The sequence below is a fragment of the Chamaea fasciata genome, unplaced genomic scaffold (genome assembly GCF_029207755.1).
Source record: "Chamaea fasciata isolate MVZ Bird 193981 ecotype frontalis unplaced genomic scaffold, bChaFas1.0.hap1 SCAF_6, whole genome shotgun sequence".
In the NCBI taxonomy this organism is placed as follows: Eukaryota; Metazoa; Chordata; class Aves; order Passeriformes; family Sylviidae; genus Chamaea; species Chamaea fasciata.
In genome coordinates this window covers 64,650,165-64,673,152 of record NW_027094091.1, presented here as the reverse complement: position 1 = coordinate 64,673,152, position 22,988 = coordinate 64,650,165, and the positions used below count along the sequence as shown (strand labels likewise).

Sequence of the window (22,988 nt, the reverse complement as noted above, 5' to 3'; positions counted from 1 at the left end):
GTGTTGCACCACTTCATTAAGTTCCAAAAGAAGGAGAGAAAATAAGATGTGTGGATTCTGTATAAGATATGGAGACTTAGAAGAACAATGTAGTAAAGATGAAAAATGACCCAGGGGAAAAAAGAAATAGCGGCAATTCCCTGTGCTCAGGAGTGGTTTCTAAAGCTGCATAGGAAACCTCCAGAAAGAGTGAGGCTGCCCAAGCCTGATGTCTGAGATGAGAAGAGGTTAAAGTCTGTGAGTGAAAGGCAGTGTTGTGGGCACTTAATGCAGGAGCTGTATTTGACTACAAGATTGCCTTTGCCCTCTTGTCAAAGGTTATTTCCCACCAGGTTTCAGCCCCCAGTCTGGAACACAGTTAACTGCAAGGCTTGTTCTGAAAGCTATGCAAGGGTTTTCCCTTTGTGGGAAGGACTAATGCATCATTTCTCGTTAGTGCAGTCAGCTGTGGGGCAGATTTAAAATTCACCAGCTACTCTAAACTAGCTTTGTGTGTGCAGCCAGTACTCTTTAAAGCCCTACCCCAGTGGTCTCTGTGCCAGATTTCTAGAGTGAAAAAGCTTGAAGAAGTCATTGTTCTTGTCAAGTGCTGAAGAATTCAATATCTTTTACAGCCACATTAAGGAGAATGATAAATCATTGCTGAAAAATAAAAAAGTAGAAGCAAAGATGCTTACTGCTTTATATTAAAGTATAGTAACATTTTAATTTTGTGTTGGAACCCAATTTAGCAAAAAAACAGTCATCTCATTTTTCCTCTAATATGTGAGGAAATCCCAGTAAATTTATTACATTTATTTGAAACCAAATTAAGAAAGATTCCAAATCTTCGTTGATAAAAATTGTATAGTATTGTCTCTGAAATTCACTGGGAAGCATTACTAATCCCTGCGTTCAAGATATTGCATGTGACAGCCATGAAATTTAAAGCTGGGCAGTAATTTTTGAAGGGATAATACTCTGTCTTGTGCCCTAACAAAGAATTGAGCTGATGTGGAGGTGGTTATAACAGTTACATAAATATAGCATCCAAAAGCAAGAATAGGAACTGCCAGTAGCTAAAGTGTGACATTAACATGTTTCTTTATTGGAAACTGTAGCTTGGCAAGCCTTTCTGGAGAGTCATTAAATATTCCTTAAGTAAATATCATTATCCCTTAAGTATGAATTTATTTTTTTTTTCTAGAAAAATGATAGAAGTAGGTATGTACTGAAAATGTTGCGGTATTTTACTATAAACAAGCTGTAAACATGCAGAACAACAGCAAAACTTTTCCAAAAGTCATTTTTCTTTTTAAGGCCAGTTCTGTGAAATGTACATCATTTTAGCCAACTGCTGCAAAATGGTGGATGTAGTGTGATCTTAAACCTAATGTAGTGGTACAGCTCTAGGCTGTGTTCTATAATGTTGTCACAGCCACCTTACTGAAGGTCTTTTTAATGCCCTCTTTCTCTAATATCTATTTATTTATGATATTCTCAGGGTTTAAAGGATTAGCTCTAGCATGCTGTAGTGACTTAGGTTAGAGTTTCCCGGCCAACACACCATTTATGTGGCAGTTTCAGTGTTCACTGAATTTTGTTTGCCAGCTGAGAGATAGGATTTTGGGGAAAAAAGGCAAAACAGGCTTAACTTAAACATAAAACAGATAGGTTTTATTAACATACGCTAAGGAAAAAAGAAAACAGAAATTAAGACATTTAAACGTCTTCCCCCCCTACCTCGAACTGTTCACTTTCCCACTCAACACAGAGAGACAACTATGACTTTTAGTCAGTTGTCACTATTTAAACACAATTTTGCATCACTATGGGAGAGAAACCTCTCTAGAATTTATGGAGAACACACCACAAGAAAAGGTCTGGTGGCTCTTAATGTCACAAATCTGCAACTGCCTGGAAATTTTGCAGATTCTATGCAATCCTACCTATATAACAGTTTCCTAAGCTACTTATGGGCCTCTGCATGTTTAGGGTATAATTTTAAGAATGCTTTTCTAGTATAAAACAAGGTTTCTGTTCTTCTATCTCTAAAAACATCTCTATCTCAAAAGAAATAGAGACCTCCTTTTAGCCCAGGAGCCGGAGCATCACTTCCTCTCTGGAATCATCTTTGTCTCAAAAGCTGAGACCTCCTTATTTTTTATCCCAGGAGCCAGGGACATACTCTATTCAGTTAGATCTCATTTATATCAGTACACACAACCCTTTGAGTGAACTTGCATTCCCCTGAACAGCAATATGATATTACAAGAAATAGTCCATCTCTCCATAATTCACATCTGGAGAAGTCCGGTCAGAAATGCTCTCTTCTTCCATGCCTTCTAATAATCTGCATCAGTTCTTTCACTGACTTTGTCTCAATGCTGTTTCTCTACATTTCAAATCACTCTGCCTTCCATGGAGGAGGGAAAGGATTAATGTCTTTGCCCAGAGTCTTTTTTTCCTCCTCTCCAGCTGACTCCCGGAACTTCAAGGCCGCAGGTGCTTAGGGGGGGGAATCACGCTCAGGAACGTCGATGGACGACCCTCCTCCACCCCTGGTCAAATCCAAAGCAACTCAAACTTGCATCAGCTCCCTGGAGCTCCAGAGAAAGATTCTCCAGATTTTCTCCTCCTTCGGACCGGAGGCTCTGGCAGCCAAGCCCAGAGCACGGCCGCCGCGGCCCCTGGAGCAGGGTCAGCACTGCCGGCCTGCGACCTTCCTCCTCTCCCCACCGCAGGAGCCGGGGGAGAGAGGGGACACCGCCGGCCCAGGCAGCTCCCATTGCCAGCGGCCCCCCGAGACCTGGCCCCGAGGGCCTAGCACCAACTTCTGACTTACGACGGCATGTTAGCTCCTTGACAATCGGAAAAGGAAAAGGGGCCGAGTCTTCTGGGACCTTTGATTTAAGTCTGGGCTCGCCAGAGGCATAGCCAACACTCCTGTTTGTCAGCTAAGTTGTCAATCTATGCTATAACTTCCTTAGGAAGTTATAACCAAACCAACACCCTTCACATTCAAGCTAAACCACCACACATGCTCACCTCATTTCAGGCAGGTGAGTCAAGACTGCTGTTAATTGTGGGTGCCTCTGGCCAGTGACTAGTGACTGAACTTGGAAGTTACTCTAGCTTGCCTTGATGTCCTGTAGTCACAAGCATCCCCTGCGGAATGAGGATAAAAAACAAGAATAGCAACACCTCATCCTTTCCCTCTTTCCTAAAATATGCACAAGTACCATGGTAAAAGAACTTTACAGCCATACCTCAGTGCAACACGCCTCAGGACTTCTGAGTTTGGAAATGTTTATGACAGTCCCTGATGTTGTTGGTATTAGACTAACCATATTCTTTACTCTTATGTGGCAAACCTTGCCTAAATGTAGAAACTAAATGTTATTTTAGCATATATACACACCCACACCGTCTTACATTAGCTGGTGTAGATGATAATTGAATTTTTTAGTAACAATAGAAAAGATCTTTATGTTCACCGGAAAGAGAGCAAACATTTCATTATTAGGGACAGAGGTTTTGAAGTCTTTTGTTGTGGGCAATGACACTACAACAACCAAAATAAGCAAGCTCCCGCTGAAAGCCAGGAATGTTTTCTGATCCTTCTATTTGTAAATAGAAAGGTGGCCACAGAAACTGCATGCTCTGGTACTTGGGAATTATCTAATTTCCAGGATATATACATACATACATACATATATATACATATATGTGTGTATATATATATATAAAATAGTTCATTCATCTGCCAGCGTTGGCCTTCATGCAGTTTGATTCCCATTGTGAAGCTTCACTCCTGATATACATATAGAAAGCAAGAATATTAACTTTTACATTATGAAGCCAAGTAAATTGAGTTTTCTCAGTCTCCTCTCAAAGCTTAGGACACCTATTCTTGCTGTAGTAGTACCTCTTCAACACTGCACTTTTTACTTTAAAACTGATCCTGGGAATATCATCTGGTTTTTTTCTGGGGGTGATATTCAGCCTTCCTCTGCATTGGTGACTTTGAATAATCCAGTCATTTTCATTGCCATTCTCAGGCTTTTTGTGCTTGAGTTACCAGTGAAAATTTTACACTGGATTGGTTTACAAGACTGAGCCTTGAGAAACTCCACAATTAATCTTTTCTGCCCAAACCCATTATCATCTTTCTCTCTTGTGAAACCATACTTTGATAACTGGTCTTTCACTTCTTTTATCCCACTTTTTTTTTTTCTTCCACATCTTTTAACTAAAAATAATTAATCACCTGACTATCAGTAAGTGCTTCGTAACTTAAGTAACATCTTCCACTTGTCATAATACAATATTTAGAAACATAGACATATCAAATGCACTGACAGTTTTTAAGATTAAAAAAGTTTGTCTCTTAGTACTAAAAATCTCTCTATTGAGAGATAATAAAAACCCACTGAATAAATAGGCCTAGGCTTACAGGATACATGTGAAGGTGACTAATAATCAGAGTGAGAGAAGAATTTGCTTCTCAGTTATTTTTTTTGTGTTTGTCTATTTTTTCTCCTCCCCCTAATACATTAAAACTATCTGCTTTCACAGGTGGAGACACCTGACTAGAAACTTTGCCCTACACTTCAATGAATGTGATTAATTTTTCTGGGTGGTTTCTAATTAATAATTACTCTCATCTGTGAGTCTGCATCCAGCCTCCTGGCAAACAAAGCTGCTTCTTCAGAGAGCTGCCAGATTTGTGTGAGTTTAAAGAGTAAAATGAAAGATGGTTGAGAATGAGAAAGTGCAAGAGTGGGAAGGAGTAACATAGACTGGTGAGTTGTATCTGCTTTGCAGTTTCTTATTTCATGTGAATGTAAATCCACTTTCAGAATACATCTTTTTAAAGATAGTACAACTTCAGAACCTCTGAATTTTTGCTGTAATTTATTTTCCCATCCTTTGCTATTCCATAACTTATGTTTCAAAGCAACGGTTGCCATAAAGAAATTTGTGATTTTTCTGAGTTCTGGTTGGAATTTTGGTATCAGTAACCTTAGTGATTTTTTCATAAGGCTGCCTAATGATTTTCCTTTGAAGGCTTGTGGGCCCTTATTTTAAAGTAACTAGATTTATATTTTATTACAGAACTTGGTTTGTTGGCAGATTTAGTCATATTTTCTGAGCATATGTTTGATGGGTTGAACAGGATAAAAGAGTTTCACAGATGTCTTTGTAGAGCATAAAGGGCAGAGGCTCAGAATCATTTTTATTCATGAAGTTTCACTGACGAGAAATGAGGTTCTAATCCTGCAACAGGAGTGAGCACAGGGAATCATTTTGCTTGTGGAGTTTCTCACTGAAATCTGTGACCAGCTCAGAGAAGTGACAAAAAAAAGAAGAGTCTTTTCTTTTTCCCCCAGCTTTGCAACTTTCATTCTTTTGATGTTACAGGCAAACCCCCTAATGCTTCCCATAACATAGTAAGCACTGACTTGGAGAAATGAAGGGAGAATTTTTAAAATATAGAGTAAATATTGTTGAACAATAAGACCTGAAAAAATCTAGAGAATGTACAGAGATGTAAAGCAAAGATTTACATCTGACTTAGGCCTGTGCAGTTGGATTCTGTATTCTGAAATTTTTTCCCTAATAAAGGTAAAGCAACTGCACAAAATTTCAAGTGCTGTGCAGCTGAGTAACCTCTGGAGTAAGACTTGCTCTGCACTGGAAATCTGAAAAATGGCAGATTTTAGTGGAAACAGCTTTCATTTTGCTTTCTCATCCCAGTATTTCCCATCAGAAGTGGGGAAGTGGGACGGCTACCTGCATATTCTTAGGCAGGCAGAGTACAAATGTGTTCATTGTGTACATTGGTTCAGAGTTCAAGAAAAACTCAGGTAGATGCCATCATTTACAAATGGATTACTGCATTGTTTTAGACACTAACTGTGACCCAGGGAAAATATTCTTACCACTGTTGAGTATTTCTAAAACTCTTGAGTGTAAAGCCCTATGGCTATGTAAAGCCCTGTTCCCCATTTGCTAAATTTCCACTAGCCTGCACCATTTGCATTAAGCTCACATTTTTCTAGAAAAATCTTGCTCAAAATGCAGTTTTAGTAAGGAACATCATTATGTGCATTGTGTTTACGTGGCAAAGTTAAGGTGTTTTTTTAGGGGGCAGGACAAAGAGGCAGCAGGGTTGGCCTCTGTGAGAGGTCAGGGCTGTTCAAATCCAGCTGACTCCAGACAACTCTAAATGGGTCTTACCTAAGGACACAGTTGAGCTCACTGGCAAAGGTGATGGTGCCTCTGTGAAAATGCTTTCAATGTTAGAAAACAGCAGAGGGGGGAGGGAGAAGGAGCAATGAAGCTGGAGGTTAGATATAAATCCTTTTAAGTATTTGGATCTTGCCAAAAAATTTCTAAGAATTTCCAGCAAAGTCAGAAAGTGAGCCTCCAGATTATTGTCCAGCCATCTTCTAGTGTCTGAGAGGACGAGGAAAAAAACAATTACAAGGCAATCTCTGCTTCCTGGAGCAACTGCAGTCAGTGCATACACTCACCTAAGAGTATGTATTTCCCCAAAAGAACAGCAGCCTCTGAATAAGCCTACCCCAGAGCCTGTACACCCCTGGGTTGAATCTGAGCTTGGAAAATGGAGTGTGAAGTGTTTTTAAAAGTATTTATTGTAACTTGCAATAACTTAATTTCTCGAAGTCCAGTCTTTTTATCCTGTGACAGTTATCCTGTTAAGTGACTTTCCTGTCTTTGTAAAGCTGAACTTCCTTGCTCCTATTCCTATTTTTTGACTCCTGTCTTACAAAAGAAATAAATTGAATGACCAAATGCAGCTTTCAGATTTGCTCTAGTTGTGATTGAGGCCAGTTCAATTCCTGGTCCTGCTGGGCACGAGTAGAAGTGTGCTTTTCATCAGCCATCTCTACAGAGTAGCAACTGAGCAACAGTATCTTAATGGCACAGTATGCTTCCTCTAACTTGCTTTAGAACAATGTTCAGAGTCCCTCTGAAGTCACACAAAAAATATATATCCTAGAAATGAAAAGCTACTCCCCATCTGTGAGAAAATCAACATACATAAGGGAGAACATCAAAAAGACTACATTTTTAGTAGCAGTGAATAATTACTCATTTCCAATTAACTTCAAAATTATTTCAAAATGAAGCCACAGACCAAGCTTTTGTGATGACCGGCAGAGCTGTGCTTGTGACTGGCTGACATGCAGCCTATAAGATAATAACTACTTCATCCAGGTTTGGATTTAAAGCAGAAATGATGATTTACTTTATAACACGCTTTTTCTTTGGCTCTTGATGCTGTCCCTCTACCGGTTGTTTTGTAATACTTCCCTTATGTGACTTTGCTCTGTATTTTACTACTTGAAAGAATATTAATTAGAAAAGGTTAATAAATGGCAGATGAATTCAGTTAATTAGTTCACTGAATAGTTAGAACACTTCCACTTTCTGGGCAGTTTAATATTGCTGGAGATATTCGTGCAGCATTTGCACAATGACTACTTCTCTGACCTTCATTCAATAAACTGTTCTCCAAAACAAACCTAAGCATGGAAAATGTCAGTGCTCAGCTATTAACTTTGGGCAGTCTAAGTCTTTCTATGCAGTCATAAACTATGAATGCAAGCTAGAGAGGGGAACCCCCAAATAGAAAGAAGCATGGACCATCCCGATGCTTTTTCACCCTACAAAAGCTTATGGTCAGAAATGTTCTAATTTTTGCTGTGCATTTGTGAACTGGAAGTTGCTTAGATGCTGAAATTCGTGGTTTTCTGGACGTAATTTTTTCTTTTTCTGACTTTTGGAATGATCAGAGAATTCTGTCTACCATCCAGAACTTTCTGGACAAACTGAAGAAAGTCTAGTTGCTTTAGCAATTTCAACTCATTTGTGGTGTTCACTGTCTTATTATGACAAGTTTTGTCTGAAAGCAAGTTGCCCTCTTCTTGTCCCCTACCTCCCTCAAAACACAGCCTTGTCACCTACCTCCCTTGCTTCAGCCTTGGTTTATCCATTTCTATGCTTCTTTTTAATATCTGGCATTGCAAATATATTCATATAGTTTAATTTTTGCATGGACTACTGCATTCTATTTTCTATACTAATTTCATAATTGGTTTTCTCTGCCAGAGTATATTGAGAACTATTAAGCATAGAAAGCACTACAGAACTAGAAACTGTCCAAAATAATACTGCTGGATGGTTGTGTTCCCTTTTGCTAGTAACTTTTTTTTTTTCCCCATGAGAAAAAGTGATGAAGGAAAACCGTCAGCTTTTTCAGTTTTTTGAAGAATTCATAATGATAGGGATTTTAATACTGGAATGCATTTTCTCCTTAAGGCTTTTTTGTTTGCTGTATTCATGACACTAGAATCTGTTCAGAAAATAGCTCAGAGGCAAGAGAGAATGTTTCATTCATTGTCTAGTCTTGACAGACAAATGGTGTTACCTGATCCCTTTGTGAAGACAATCACTTCCAATCTGGTTTGGTTTTTGTAGGGACTCTGTGCATACTTATTTATTGCATTTTTAAGATAAAATACTTGAGCACTCCAAAGAGTAAGGACTCTTCTCCAAAGAGGGAACCTTTGCTACTTGACTGAATTTCCTCAAAGTGGCTGTAACAGAATGAATAAGCTTTTCTAGAAAGGGTGAGATTTAGATCTGACCCTCCTTAGCTTGAGGGGGAAATTGGCTAATACATTAATTCAGTGTTTGGGAGGCCCAGGTTCAAAGAGCCTCCTTCTATTCCTCTGTCTTTAGAGAATCTGTACAACTGACTAAAGTGTTTTATTTTGGTTTTGAGTGGGAGAGAGAAAGCCAGTGGTTGGATACAAGTAAATTGCTTTCAACCCAGAACTGAAATGGCTTTCTTTTAAATTTCTCTCCCCTGTCCCCTTCTGTTTCTGTTTTTGGCGAACGTCAGTCACTAATAGACCTTTTGCCCTTACTGGTTGTATGGGACCAGCTGGGAGGATGATGTGAATACAAAAAAAAGTTCTGCCTGTGGAAGAAACATTTGTGGAATGGCAAGAAAACAGTGGTATGACATATGAAAAAATTTGGGAATCTAACACTTGTCTTGTGCTACAGAGAAATTATGCAATTGATACAGGGTTGTTGAGCCTAAAAATTGGAAATAGTAATGTATCATCTGTTCCTAAAATATTGAAGTTCCTACAGAAGTATTTAGGATAGCAAGGAATTGGATTTTTTTTTCCCCGTGGTGGTTAATCCCTTACAGTTCAAGATTTGATTTTTTAAAATATTTTTTAAACATTTTTTCCCCAACTGATCATTTTCACTCCATTTCTTTTCCTCCCAAAAGCTAAAATTCCACTTCTGTCCTGTAAGGTGCCAAACACTGCTTGAAAAATGTGGTAAATACCTCACACTGTCAAGGTTGATGACAACATAATGATGTTAAACATTTATTTGGGCACATCCTGATTAAGAATTTCACAGGAGAAGGTTAATCTGACTCTAAGCCAATCCTGTAAATCAGAATTTGCATCTTGTAAGTTCTTAAAACAGTGGTCATATGGGCATTTGCATCTGTACTGGGCACCCAAGGGAAATAAGTTTAATCTTTTAAAAGATTAAAAGACTGAAAGACTCTCAATTTAAGTTCAACTTTCTGAAAATTTCTGAAATTCTTTTGAAGTATTGTTTCTGCAGGAGGCCATACTGTCATGAATCACCCACTGGATAAAAAAAAATATAAGTCTTCTTCAACCACAGAATAAGGCATGGTGTTACTATTTGGGCCAAAAGCAAAGGATTACTTCAAAATACCTATTTTAAAAAACAAAACAAAAAGTCAAATACTCTGAGTTGGAGAAAAAAAATTGCCTATGCAAAATTGCATTTGGAAATCAAATTTGTTGGGAACTTCTTAGTTCTTAAGAAGGACGTGCCTAGTAATTTTCTTTTAAGAAGAAACTTCCCCTTCCCTGGAATTAAGCAAATCCTTCCTGCAGCTTTTCTTCATCAACTAAAACCTCTCTGATTTGACCTCCTATCTTGCCATAAATAACAGAGAAGAGGGTTCAGAGAGGCAGAGAATGACTTTATGAATGTGCATTTCTGTTTGATCATCCTACTTTATCAGCCTACCCTTAAAAACAAAACAATAAAAAAGCCTGTCAGCCTGGCTGTCTCCATAGCTGTCTGTGTGCCTTTCCCAGCAGCGCTGGTTGTCAAGCTCATTATTCTTCCTCTGAGCTGGTTTGACCCACTCTTGTGCACTTTTGCTAGGCTGAAAGTTTGTGGGATCTTGTCTCTTGGGAAATACATTTAGAAGGATAAGTTAATTCTGCTTCTCTCCAGTAAGCACTTCTGCCTGGCTTCTCCAGGGCCAGTATGTCTGAGTAGTCTAAATTGCTTATCCTGTAGGTAATGAGGTTTGCAAGGCCACAGCTGAAACCTTCCCCTCTCTCTACTTATCCTGCTTTCTGCTGTGAGAGATGAGGTCATATTTTGCTGTAGCCAAAAGGTTGTTTAAGAGAAAGAGTGAAAGATTTTTGGTTCTGTGTGTTGTTGTTTGTGGTTTGGATTTGTTCTGGTTGGTTTGCTGGGTGTTGCTGTGAGCAGGGCAGGGTTGAAGACAGGACCGAAAAGGAAGAAGGATGAGAAGGGAGGGGGCAGAAGAGTAGGCAGTCGGGAGAGAATGTAAGTTCCTGAACACCCATCCAATGGGAAAGGGGACAGGGACTGACCCCAGCTGGAAAAGGATATAAAAATTGCCATTTTGTTGGAGGGTGTGTGTTTGGCTTTGGGGGGATGTGGTATCCAATGAGAGAGGTGTGTGCCTGGCTCAGCTGAATCATTACTAATAAATGGTTTACTTTTGCTTCCATGACTTTGTCCCCATTTAATTGTATCTAAAACTTAGTTAATTTCAAACAGTAAGACTGCATTTTGGTTTGAGGAGTGGGTAGTTAAGAGCCTAGAAACCAGAGAACAGCTAAATCGAGGCAAGAACTCTGAAAGACCAATCGATGTTGTTGGTTTAAAAATTAAACAAAAAAATCTCCATAGCAGTTCATGAAGTATTTAGGGTTGCAGAGAGGGCTTTGCAGCTTATGAAGGGAAATCCATGTTTGGCAATCAGAACTGAAAACTGGGCCAGGCACTAATAAATGGCTCTTACTATTGGTAACTTCTTTTTCATTAGCATCATTTAGTCCCCTAAACAAAAATAAATTTCCAATTCACTGAGCTTCAAGTGTTTAATTACTTTTTTCATAAACTTTTTTAAAAGTCTCCATAATATAAATCTTAAAAACACCCCTCTGGAAAAAAAAAAAAAAAAAAAAAAAGTTCTGTTTTTGTAAGAAGTGACATGTTAATTGCCTGCAGACAGCTTGTTGGAGTAATGAGTAAAATAACCTAATAACTAATTGAAACTCCATTGAAATAAAGTCATTAAGAAAGTAGTATCATATCTAAGTAAATTAACTCCATTTTCTATCCTGACTTATCTAGCTGTTGTGCTTTGATCACAGCTGAATTGGATCATTAACTAACTAAAAGTGAAACCTATTAATATTTGCAAACTCTTTTATAAAGATTTTTTTCCTTTTTTCATGAGATATTTCAAGAAGGGTTCAGGGCTCTTTGAAAACTTTCTTCTGCAAGTGTTTAAGGATATGGGAATGACAAAACTGATGAAACTCTATTCAGGAACAGATACTTTAAACTACAGCTAGTTAGGGAACTGTGTGGCAAAACAAGACTTCCGTTGTGAAATATTTTTTATTACTTCAAATACCTTGAAATAACACAACTATTTAAAAACAAAATGCAGCAAATCCTAGTGGCTTCTTAACCGTTCTCATGTTTTTCCTGTTGGAAATCTGAGTTTTTAAAGCTATAGGCAGTCATTTTAGGAGGAGGTTGGGGTCATTCAGCTCTCCTGTGTCTGCTATGTCCCAAGTTCCCTGCCATGGTACTGCAATTGACCTGAGCCAAGAGTTGGGGTTCCCTGAACCTCCCAGGTCTTTGTCACAGAACTGATGGCCTTGGGTATGTCACAGTGGGTCAGATTTCAAGATATTCTCCAGGGGACTTGAAATCTCAGTATTTCCAGGTCCCCTGTGTGGAGCTGGGAGCTCTTATTTTGAAGTTTCAATTTCTGCCTTTTAAGATTTAGGGACAGAGAGGGAGCTGAGGACCTACAAATCTTGTGAGAGAAAAATAAAGGCTTAAAGGCTGACTAAGACATCTGTGAACTGTGAATTTCAAACTTAATGTCTTCTCTCTATTTTACCTATTTCATACTTGAAGATTAGTAAAGTGGGTTTGTTGTTGTTGTTGTTTTCCGGATACCTAATAATCTGTAAATCCAAAATTTAAAAATTCAGTCTAGCTTCCTAACTCTTCAGCTCCTAATGGAATACCATGCTTTTCAGGTAATCTCAGGTGGTGATTCTATGTTTGGAGTAAGCTCCTGAAGACTGAAATGCCCAAAAGTCTGCATGCTGAGATCTACCTAGGCCTCACAAAAAGAAATTATGCAGGAACAGATATGTCAGACTCTGTTCTTCTAGTCAACAGGGAGGCAGATCCTTCCACGGAAGAGTTGTAGTTTGGATTCCTGTCTGAAAACTCTGTGCCTGAGCAAGCAGTTTCTCATGAGAGACTGAATCCTTTCAGTGCTCTTACGATGAAGGATGCAGGGCATTAAGAACTCGAGTAGTATCTATCTCCACTTTGTTATTTTTGCCCAGGAAGAAGCTAATTACTGGGTTTAAAGTACTGGAGTCTTTCTGTTGTGTGTTAAAACACACGAATTTTTGCATGGGATAAATATTATTTGGTCAGAGAACATGGTTCCATATTTGAGGCTACAGAAATTTCCATTTCATATTAATTCAGTCAAAACTTTTAAAACTGACGTCCCATATTTTTAATCAAATGGTCTGTTCATACCCTCCTAAGGTACAGGAAAAGAAACACTCAAAGAAAGAAGGGAAAAGAATCCTGATGGGACAGCATCCTGACAGCACCATGTCTCAGTCTCCCTCTACATGAAATATGTAACTTGAGGGTACCTACACCTGAAGGTTCCCCTTGCAAAGATACGAGCGTGTCTTAGGTGATCTGCAAGAATGTGGAAGCCTTAATTAAAACCTTCTTTTGCTTAAAAGCCTTGTGGATTTCCCATATTTCCCTGATAGCATAACTTCAGTGGTAAACCAAAAAGTAATTAATCTTCCAGCTTCGTCTCTGTAAAATTTGCTTGCTATCTGCAGCCCCTCCAAATCTGAAGCAGGCACTATTTACAGGGAGTTGATACTGCAATATGGTGACAATTCTCTTTATACATCTAATGAGGGACATTGACTGGATTTAGAAAACATATTCTGATCCTGTAGCACTAAAACTAATGCCAAAATGGTAAACTACATGAAACAAAATATTATTGAATGCATGGTACTGAAGGATAAAACACAAATTGAGTCTTTTAATAAAATGAAAAAATCCACTAATGACATACTTAGCTGCTGCCTATGCTCAAAAAGAGTCAAAGTCAGCACCTAAGTGGTAGGTGAGATTTGTGCTGGGCCACTGCCCAGAGGTGGATCCTGATTTATTTGTTAGTGTTGCTTAATTGGTAGGTCAACAAACAAGGGGTTGGTTCCATTATAAATGCAGTCAAAATGCCAGAAACGGATTACTTGACAATAAGGTATGGGGAAAATTAAAGAAATCCCTAGAAATAAGGACTTGTCCTGTGAAATGTCTTCCTTGTGCCTTTTGAAAAAAAAACAAAACCCAAACCTCTGCATAGGTTGTTTTGTTTTGTTTTCTTTTTTTTTCTTTTTTTTTCTTTTCTTTGGAATTTCTTTGACGTGTTCCTTTAAAATGTATAAATCTACATTATCATTTCTGTAAAAAAAATGCTGGTTTCAAATAGGGCTATTATAAAGTAGGTAGGCAGTTAGGATTTAACATATGTCAGGAGTAATCCACACTTACCAGAAGAAAAAAAGGAATTTAATAGGAAAACACTCTTGTATGCCCAGTAAGACTTCTTTAGTATAAAATGCTTTACAGGAACAAACTACAACTTAAACTGGCACATATTTCTTCTGTAACTCCAAAATAATTTCCCAAGGCAGCAATTTATGTTGATTGTTTAAAATGCAGCATGAATGATTATGGGGTGACAAAGACTAACGAGACTTCATTGTTGCTCAGTTGGGACTTATAAGATTATGCATTATGTGAAAGACTATTTAAAGGAAATTCTTTTCAAGTAAAATTGGAAAGAAATCAACACAGTAAAGCTCATTAATTTTAAATCTGAATTAGCTCTTAATTCACATGTTTCTGCTTTCAAAGTTGTGAGAACAAAATATTGTTATCTTGTTAATAAACTGTTAGAATGATAAAATGTAAAGTTGATTTTTTTTTTTTGGTCAGGAAATAATTATTTTTATTTCTATTTACTGCTGAGTAGCAGTTTCCATAGCAGAGAAACTTATTATAATTGCAAGCACTTATTTTGTGCCTGCTGTTTTTTCTTAAAAGTATTCCATGATTCTGGAGGCCCAGAAAATATTTTTTCTCTCCATAAATACTCTATGTGGTTATATTTTTATGTCTATACTTGTCTCAGTTTAGGAATTGTAATTTTACTAATGGTACGTAAATCTTGAACAGCTTGCATTTAAAAGTTAGGGTTTTTTTTTCCCATAAAAATGTGTTTCCCATAGGTTTTTTTGTGCTAAGCTTCCTACTTTTTAACAACTTTCTAGACAATCTTTTCCTTTTTTTTCTTTCTTTTTTTAAAACATATTTATTTCCCCATAAATGTGACTATATTACTGTTGGGCTTCTCATGAGTGGAAGGGTGTCAACACAAATTAAAAAAAAAAAAAGTTAATTTTTCTCCAGCTAATTGTTGCAAATTTGTTTAATGTTTTAAAGCACAGAGACTTTTGCTTACTTAGTAATCTAATTCTATGAAATTGTTTTCATTTTCATTTGCAATCAGATCCAAGTAGAAATTATTCTGCTACAGGATGTTCCATCAGAAAAATTTAAAGAAAAACACAGATTTTTTTTTTTTTTTCTTCTTCTAATAACTGTTTGGGTGATTTTGGTAAAGAATATTATTTCTGATCCAAAACTGGAGGATGCAGAAGAATATTATGCCTTAGTAGCTGTATTACCTGAAGCTGTTTACAGACCTGTTAGTTTGAAAGATAAACCTTAGCTGAAGTCTAAATAAATATTGGTCAGGAGAAAAGGGAGGGGGAAAAAATGAAACAGTTGCACTGGAAACATTACTGGCAAAAGGGAAGACACGTTGTTTCTTTGTTGTTTTTCTGGGTCACCCTCCTGATGTCCTCAGAGGAGGATGGTAGTGCTGATCTTTCAAGGAGTAGCAACAGTTGTTTGAAACAATTTGAAAGAAGTTTTGAAATAAGTGTTTGTTTTTTAAATGTCAGTGGTGTTTTAAGAATGGCAAAATTATATTGTGGTGTGGTGGCCTTTCATATGGATAGTCTCAGTGACCAGAATTGTGATTTAAAACCTCATTAAAATCACAGCTGCATAAATGCTGATGTTGACAAGAAATGGCTATTGGGATTAGGGGAGAGAAAAAAGTTGCATTCAATGAAACATTTTCTTCAAATAAAAGTTTGAACAAAGCCCCTAGAGATGGGAGAGGAATGGAGGAATTTCAACACTACAAAATGTTCCTCTTTTTTACGTCAAGTTAGTGGAACAAGATATTTTGGCTTTATTCTGTTATTCATTTTAAATGGTACCATTTTCCCTGTTTGTGTTCTAAAATGACTGTCCTGGAAAGACTTGAGGATATTTTGAATCCTTTCAATTCTTTTCGATTTGGAAAGTCACTTGCTGCATCCCAGTTCTTTGCAAAACAGTTTTTGTAGTTATGCAGGGCTAATTATGTCTTTAACAAGAAAATAGCCTAAATTTCTCACAGAAGAACCAATTCTAGAATATAATTAGGAAAAACTGTATACAAATACAGATCTAAGAAAAACAGTATTCAAAGATTTTGATATATCTGAACAACTCTTGAAGTCTACTTGGAATCTCCTGGCAATTTGCAATCACTCAGTACACTGCATTTGTTACATAAGGATATTTTAAACTTGAAGAGCATTGAGTGAGAGGAAAAATGTTAAGTGTGTTCTGCATTTAAAACACACTTTTGGTATTGGTCAGATATGAACATTGTCTGGAAACAGTATTATTTAGCTCCAGCAAACACTGGCACATCCAGTAGTGCTCGAACACACTCTCTTCTGGTTAGGTCAGTTTTAGAGTTCTGTATTAAGTCACTACTAAAGGTAGCACATAAAACTTAATGCAAGGATACAAAATCCAGGGCTGTAGACACACGTTGGTAAACTATCTCCTACACTTCTTAATCATATTGGTTGGAGGAATTTTCACCGGTTTCTGCAATTAAGATGATAAAAGCTATTGGCAGCATCAGCTGCTGTAGACAATTAAGTGCACCTCTAATTACTTAGAAGAAAACAACTGCCACCCTACAGGAATTCTATCTCTTCTTTCTTATCTCTTTGTTGTTGTTGGTTTTATTTTCTTTCAGTCCTTTAATAAAAAGAGATCTGTTTCGAGATATATCACTCCTAAAAGTTGGCTCATTGTCATTGAATGTAGGAACAGTTTTGTAAGTCCATAGTATTTACAATTACCTTTGTTATTCTCATGAATTATCTCTAAATGAGTTCTGACCAAAGGTGGGGGAACCTTGTTTAACAGAGATACTCTCTTTGTGCTCTGCTTTTGTGGGTTGGTTTGAAATAGGATAACCCATTTTCATGGGGTCATAAAGCTTGGTGAGAGAAGGCCCCAGTTTCCTCATTGGACTTGGGGTTCCTAATGTATCAACTAATTTCACACTCCTATTTTCTTGGAAGTTGAGTCATAGCAACTTTCCAAAAAGGAGAAGAAATCAGTGGGTAAGATTACTGGGTTTTGTAGGGTTGCTTTTTAATCCCTTCTTAAATCTCCTATCCCAGAGGCACTCCCACTGCTGCTGCTGAGCTCAGCTTTGGCCAGCAGCAGGCCCTTCTTGGAGGTCTCTGGCGTTTGTTCCATGGGACACAGAGGTAGCAGCTTCTAGCAGCTTCCAGTGAAATCATCCCCGTAGCCACCCCTTTACTAAAACCTTGCCGCACAAACCCAATATGCTGCCAAAGAAAGTAGAAAGTAGTGACAAAATCAACCTCCCTTTCTGAGGGAGTAGAGATTCATGTCTCTTGTTTTTCAGTAGAGAACATTACCTGGCAATTATAGGTGGTTTCAGTATGAGAAATACATCTTTTTTGGTCAGTTTTTCCATGTGCAGCAAACAATTAATTTACTCTGCAAAAAAAGGAGCAGATTTATAAAAGTAGAAATAGTACAACTTGTTAGACTAGCAATTGGCTGTAGGCAGTGAGTCCTGGGTTTTAGATATTGTTTTAAGAAGCTTGTATTCTGTTCAGTTATTGTTTAATGTAAAATATAAAAGCCTTTAAAAATGCAAATCCTATTGATGTATGTTCAGTTTCCCTCAAAGTTTTGCGTTTTAACTTGACCATTTACCTTTCAGTGAATGTGGTTTGGCTTTAAAAAACAAAACATAGGACATGGAAGGAAATAGTGTTACTTCATCGTTCACCTCCCAGATTTAGTAATCTGTAGAGATTGGAAAATCTACAGATGTAATTTATGCTGTACAAAGTAGGTGAGATAAGCATGAAAATAGGAGAAGGGAAAGTAGTGGACACTGTGGTCCTGGTTATGCAACTGTAAGAAAGTCTCTTGTCTCATTCTTTAGGCTTTTCCAGTCTCTCTTAAAAAACTTTCTTTATCTGACTGTGGAATAAAATCAGACATGACTTTCCTGTCGTGCAAAGAGTGTGGGAACATTCTGATGCATTCCTCCCTGTGCTGTACTCATCTAATTCTTACATGGGATGCTTGTCATGTTTCAAAGGCACTACTTGAACTCTTCATGGATTGGGGAGGGAGTTTTGCTGAAAGGAGGGTGTTTGTCTAATGTCACTTTTGTTTTTATGACATTGGTAGATGCATATAAGACATTTGTCCTTTCAGAGAACTTGTCTAAAAATGGTAGTTTTGCTGACTGTCACGTTTGTTGTGGTAAAGATGGACAAGACACCCTTTTTTTCCATGCACAATAGCCAATCTTTATTCTTCACAGCTCATATTTATATGGTTTTCTAAAGGCATCATGTTTAATTCTACTTGGTTAGCAACTTATTGCAACTCAGTTCATGGGTTAGTAGTTGCTAGTGTATGTGCTTGACAAAGACTTTCTTCTCCAGAAGTGTTTACATTTTTGTCTCGTGTAAAGAGTAATTTCCTACAAGTAGACGTTTATTTTGACACAGGTGCAAATTCCTTTTTCATGGGACCTTTTCAGGCCAGTTGTTAACTGTACTTAGCTGAAGTGCCAGGCCTGAGCCATGATTTTACAAAGGTAACAAAGTTCTTATTCTGTAAGGCTTTATGTACACGCAACACATGTTCACCTGAGTTTCAGAGATTTCAATGCTACTTTCCATTCAGCAAAGGGGAAGAGGGACCATGCATGCTTATGTGGTATTTCTTTAAAACCTGTTTCTGAAGAAACTGTGTTAGAATACAACAAAATCAGATCAAGAAGAAAAGAAGTTACAGTACTTATTAAAATAATTACGGAAGTAAAAGCTGCAAGAAAGTAGTCTTGTAAGCAGTGGTTCTAATATTGGAACAGAGAATTAGAAAACTTTGTTCCACAAGAGATTGTTGTAAAAGCTAATGCATCCATCAGGTGTCTGAGGAAGGGTGGAAATAGATTCATGTCTTTGTCAGAGCACTTGGAGTATTTTGACTAACTAAGGGCTAGGAAACCAAGAAAAAAAAGAACATTCAACTAGTTTGTTACAATTGCTAGTAGCCAGTTAACTGTGGTTTTATAAGAAATTTTATAGAAATTATTCTTTAGCCAGGTGACTATGTAGATATTTAATTCTCTACCAGTGTACATGTATCCATCCATCCATCCATCCATCCATCCATCCATCCATCCATCCTAAACACTCACTGGTAATTCTCCACTCAAACTGTGAGGATGGTTTTAAATTTACATAGTTCCAAATGGATAGGAAGCTGTCAGATTTCTTCAAAAATACAGACCCTTAGAATGTATAGTATGAGTGGCACCATTTTCTATGTAGATATTGTCCTTCTGATTCTGCTTCAACTGTTAACTCCACAGATATACTGTGTTTGAAATCTGTGGCTAAGCTGTGTGTGTGTTTTAAGTGAAATCTTTTCCATTAGGGAAATTTCAGTACCTACTGTGGTGCCTGTGCAACTGCTTCGTAAATATATTTTCAGATAAAATCACCCATTATACTCTAACAAAAATGTGTTCTCCATTGGGAAAGGCCCCTGGGAACATTCAGGCTGAATAGTTTCACATAATTTCATGATTTTTTCCTTTATGGGGAGCTGGTATCTACTAATAGCATATATTTGTGTAAGTACTTGTTGGGATTCTTTTAGCTGTCATTTAGGAATCTGAAAATGGTGATTGAATTCCATGTTTTAAGTTCTATAGTAATTAAAACTTTCTAAGCAAAAGAATGTGTTCATAAACACTTTGGCCTTGGGAAAAAAAATAAATGAAATAATTAACGATTATGTGTTATAATGATTTTATGATTTTCTTATTCTGATGCTATAAAACACCATAAGAGTAATTTTGTGATACTCCAGTAACTGTTAGGTATTCTAATGTCTTTTACACATTGCACTGTGTGTGAAAGGCTAATTAACAATATCATCCATGTCATAATTTCAAATTAGACACATCATTATGTTTAGTTATTACAGAAGTTTTTTGTTAATCTCTGATGGATATTAAGCACTAGTTTATGAGACTGCAATCACAGTTGTTTGGCATATTAGTAGCACTTTGTTTTAATAGCATTGATAGTAATGAACTCATTTGGGATTCCTGTAGAACTAACATTTATTTCCATAAAGCATTTCACAGTAATTGAACATTAGTTCAGTTATGAATGCTGGATTGCTGCCAGAATATTTCTTTCTTTCTATTTTTCTTCTGTTTCCTCACTGTGGATTTTGTTAACCTATCTTTCTGCTTCATTGCCAATTAGATCATTAAATCTAAGGCTGGATTCTCAGCTAGCACAAATTTAACCTCAGTGGAAGTATTGTGATTAAGGCTGATTGATGAATTAGTTGTTAGTTTTTGGTGCATTTTAGCAAATCATGGACATTTTGATCCAAGAGTCTTTTGTTACTAAGCTGGCTTTTTATATTATTTTTGTAGACATGCTTTTGAAGCATCCTTCTATATACAAATCAAAAAAGAAAAAAAAATAGTTTTTATGTGCTATCTAGTGGTTGTATTTCAGGTTATATTTGATTTTACTGAAAAAATTCCAAGTAAGAGGATCTGAAACCATTCCTAAGACTGCTTTCACACTTAAATCACCTTTCAAGATGAGAATTATTCCAGTAATAGCATTACTGTTCTACAGTGAATTTAGAAATTTATTAAACAGTTATTGAGAACTCCTTTGTCCCTTTGCTCAGAAGAAAAATGGATTATACAGAAGACAAGTATAAATACAGTCTAACTTTTTTTCAGCAGTAAGATAGAAATTATAGTCCAAGTTCAAAGTGCATGGAAGAACCTATACAGTGTTTGATAGACAAATATTTCATATACTGCACAGGATATTTATGACATTGGATAGCATCTCTTGCAAATAGCTTCCAGGGTATCTCAAACATTTTCAAGAATGTTTTATGCAATTGTGATAAAAGCAGCCAGAATGAAAAATGGATGCCATTTTAACAACACTGGTTATTTTACATGTAAATTATCTTCTTGCATCTATGTCATACAGTAAGTAGATGGTTGATTGTTACATAAAGGGCATTAAAAAGGATGGTTTTGTTTTATCAAAGCAGTTATTTAGATTTATGTTTGGAGTTTTTGAAAAAAGAGTCCTCATTCCTCAAGTATAAAATTAAGTACAGCTTTCATGACGGACTATACAATAACAATTTCTGTAAAAATTAAGTATCTACTTCCCGTTTCTAGATAAGAAAACCCCCCAAAAAAACCCAAGAGTGGGGGCATGAAAGCACTGGATATCTGCATAAACTATGAGAATACCCCAGCAATGAAATTAAAAGAGAGTCTATTACCTTGATTTCCTATGACATGAGGAAAGACTTGCAATTTACCACGTGTAGCAAATTCCAATTATTTTCAGTTTTTGAAATGAGTATTTAGCAAACATGAAGTCACTAGAATGAGACTTGATAAATTGCAGGTTTGCACTAGTTGTCTGTATAAAATTAACTTTCATGGTACATCTACCAGAAAATAAAAATAATAGTAGATGTTATTTTAAATATTCTGTCCATCTATCTAGAAAATTTCACAAAAAAACCTGAACCAATCAGTTGTGAAAGATTCTCCAGGTGAACCAGGGAAAGCCTTGGTTTACAACTTGAAGGTCTGAAGCTTCCCAGTTACAGAAGACCAGAAAGCCTAGCTTGGTCTTAGGTATCAGTTAGATGCATCTCACAAAAAAAAACCAAACAAACAAACAAACAAAAAAACCCCAACCAAACAAAACAAAAAAACCTACAAAACAAACAAAAATTTCATCTCCTATAGCATTTACTTGCAAAATAGCAACATTAAACACTTTACATTGTTGTTAATTTTTTTTCTTTTCTTGAGCTAATGACGAGAAATTTGAACAATTGGATTAATCAAATCTTGGACTAATAAAAGCTGCAATGTTTAAATTCTGTGGCTTCATAAAAATCTGGAGGATTTTGTTACCCTGTCCTTCAGTAAATAGAGTAATAAAATAATAATTTTCAGTCAAAAAGGGAAAAGAAACCAACTTTCTCTTCAAAATGCAACTGTGATTTGAGCCCTGAGAAGGTTTGGTGGTTTTATGATTTTTTCCCCTGGATTTTCTTTTTATTCTTCCTTCCACTGTAGATAACTGTAAAAATTCTAATTAAATACTGTAAATTGCTATAAAAATCTAGTCAAATAAGAGAAATACTAATGCAAGTAAAATTTTGGACTGGTCAATCGACCTGAAAAAACAGTGTTCAGAACTTGTGCAATAGAGTCATTGCTGAAATCATGAAATGGTCAGCAAGAAAAGGCATTTACCAGTACTGGAGAGTTTTTTGACTGACTGAACTAAAAGATGATTATACACAGAGGTTAGAAAATAAGAGTTTATTGCCTCAAGTTAAATTTCCAGAATCAAAGTCCATGTAAAAGCTAATTTATAGTAGCGCATGTATCTCTTTGCTAAGGCTGTGCTGTGTATAGTCTTGGAGTTTTTTTCTTTCCTTTTGTTGCTGCCATGTGATTGTTTGCCTGCTCATTTTTTCGTACTTCAGTTTGGGGTAACTGTTTTTTTGAAGCGTTATCTCGTGGCAGGTGTTGATTTACACAAAGCATACAAACTACAAGATATTTTTTTGGATAATGTCAGACTGGTAGCTCACCTACTGCTCTTCCTAAATGAGGGTCCAAACCGACTGTTCCTTTGGACAGACTTGAACTGCGTGTTTGGAATGCTTCTAGACACATGGCCTAAAGTCTAACTCTGAAACTTTCAAAGGAGGGTTGGAAAAGGAGCATGCTCAGCACCCTCTGCTTTGATCAGCTTTGATCTACTCATCTCCTGTTCTGCTGAATTGTTAATGTCAGCCCAGCATTTGTTAATGAAAGAGGGTGAAAGTAGAATGGCAAAAATGATTAGCACTACTGGAGGAAAAAGCTAGGGGAGATTTTTATTTAGATTGAATGGTAGAACCATACTGGGTACTACAGGAAGGGGAGAACTAACAAAATACTGAGCCAATGCCATAGAGGGTAAGGGAAAATCTTTCCAGGTAAATAAGTAAAA

General features: G+C 36.9%; 1 long non-coding RNA gene across 1 annotated transcript in view; it reads left to right on the top strand.

Annotated features, from left to right (window-relative positions):
* Positions 1-4,676: 4,676 nt before the first annotated feature.
* LOC136290728 (uncharacterized) overlaps positions 4,677-22,988 on the top strand; it is a 66,255-nt gene continuing 47,943 nt past the window's right edge. Inside the window, exon 1 of the long non-coding RNA XR_010721346.1 lies at positions 4,677-4,784. This is a non-coding gene — a long non-coding RNA (uncharacterized lncRNA). The remainder of the gene's footprint in view (positions 4,785-22,988) is intronic.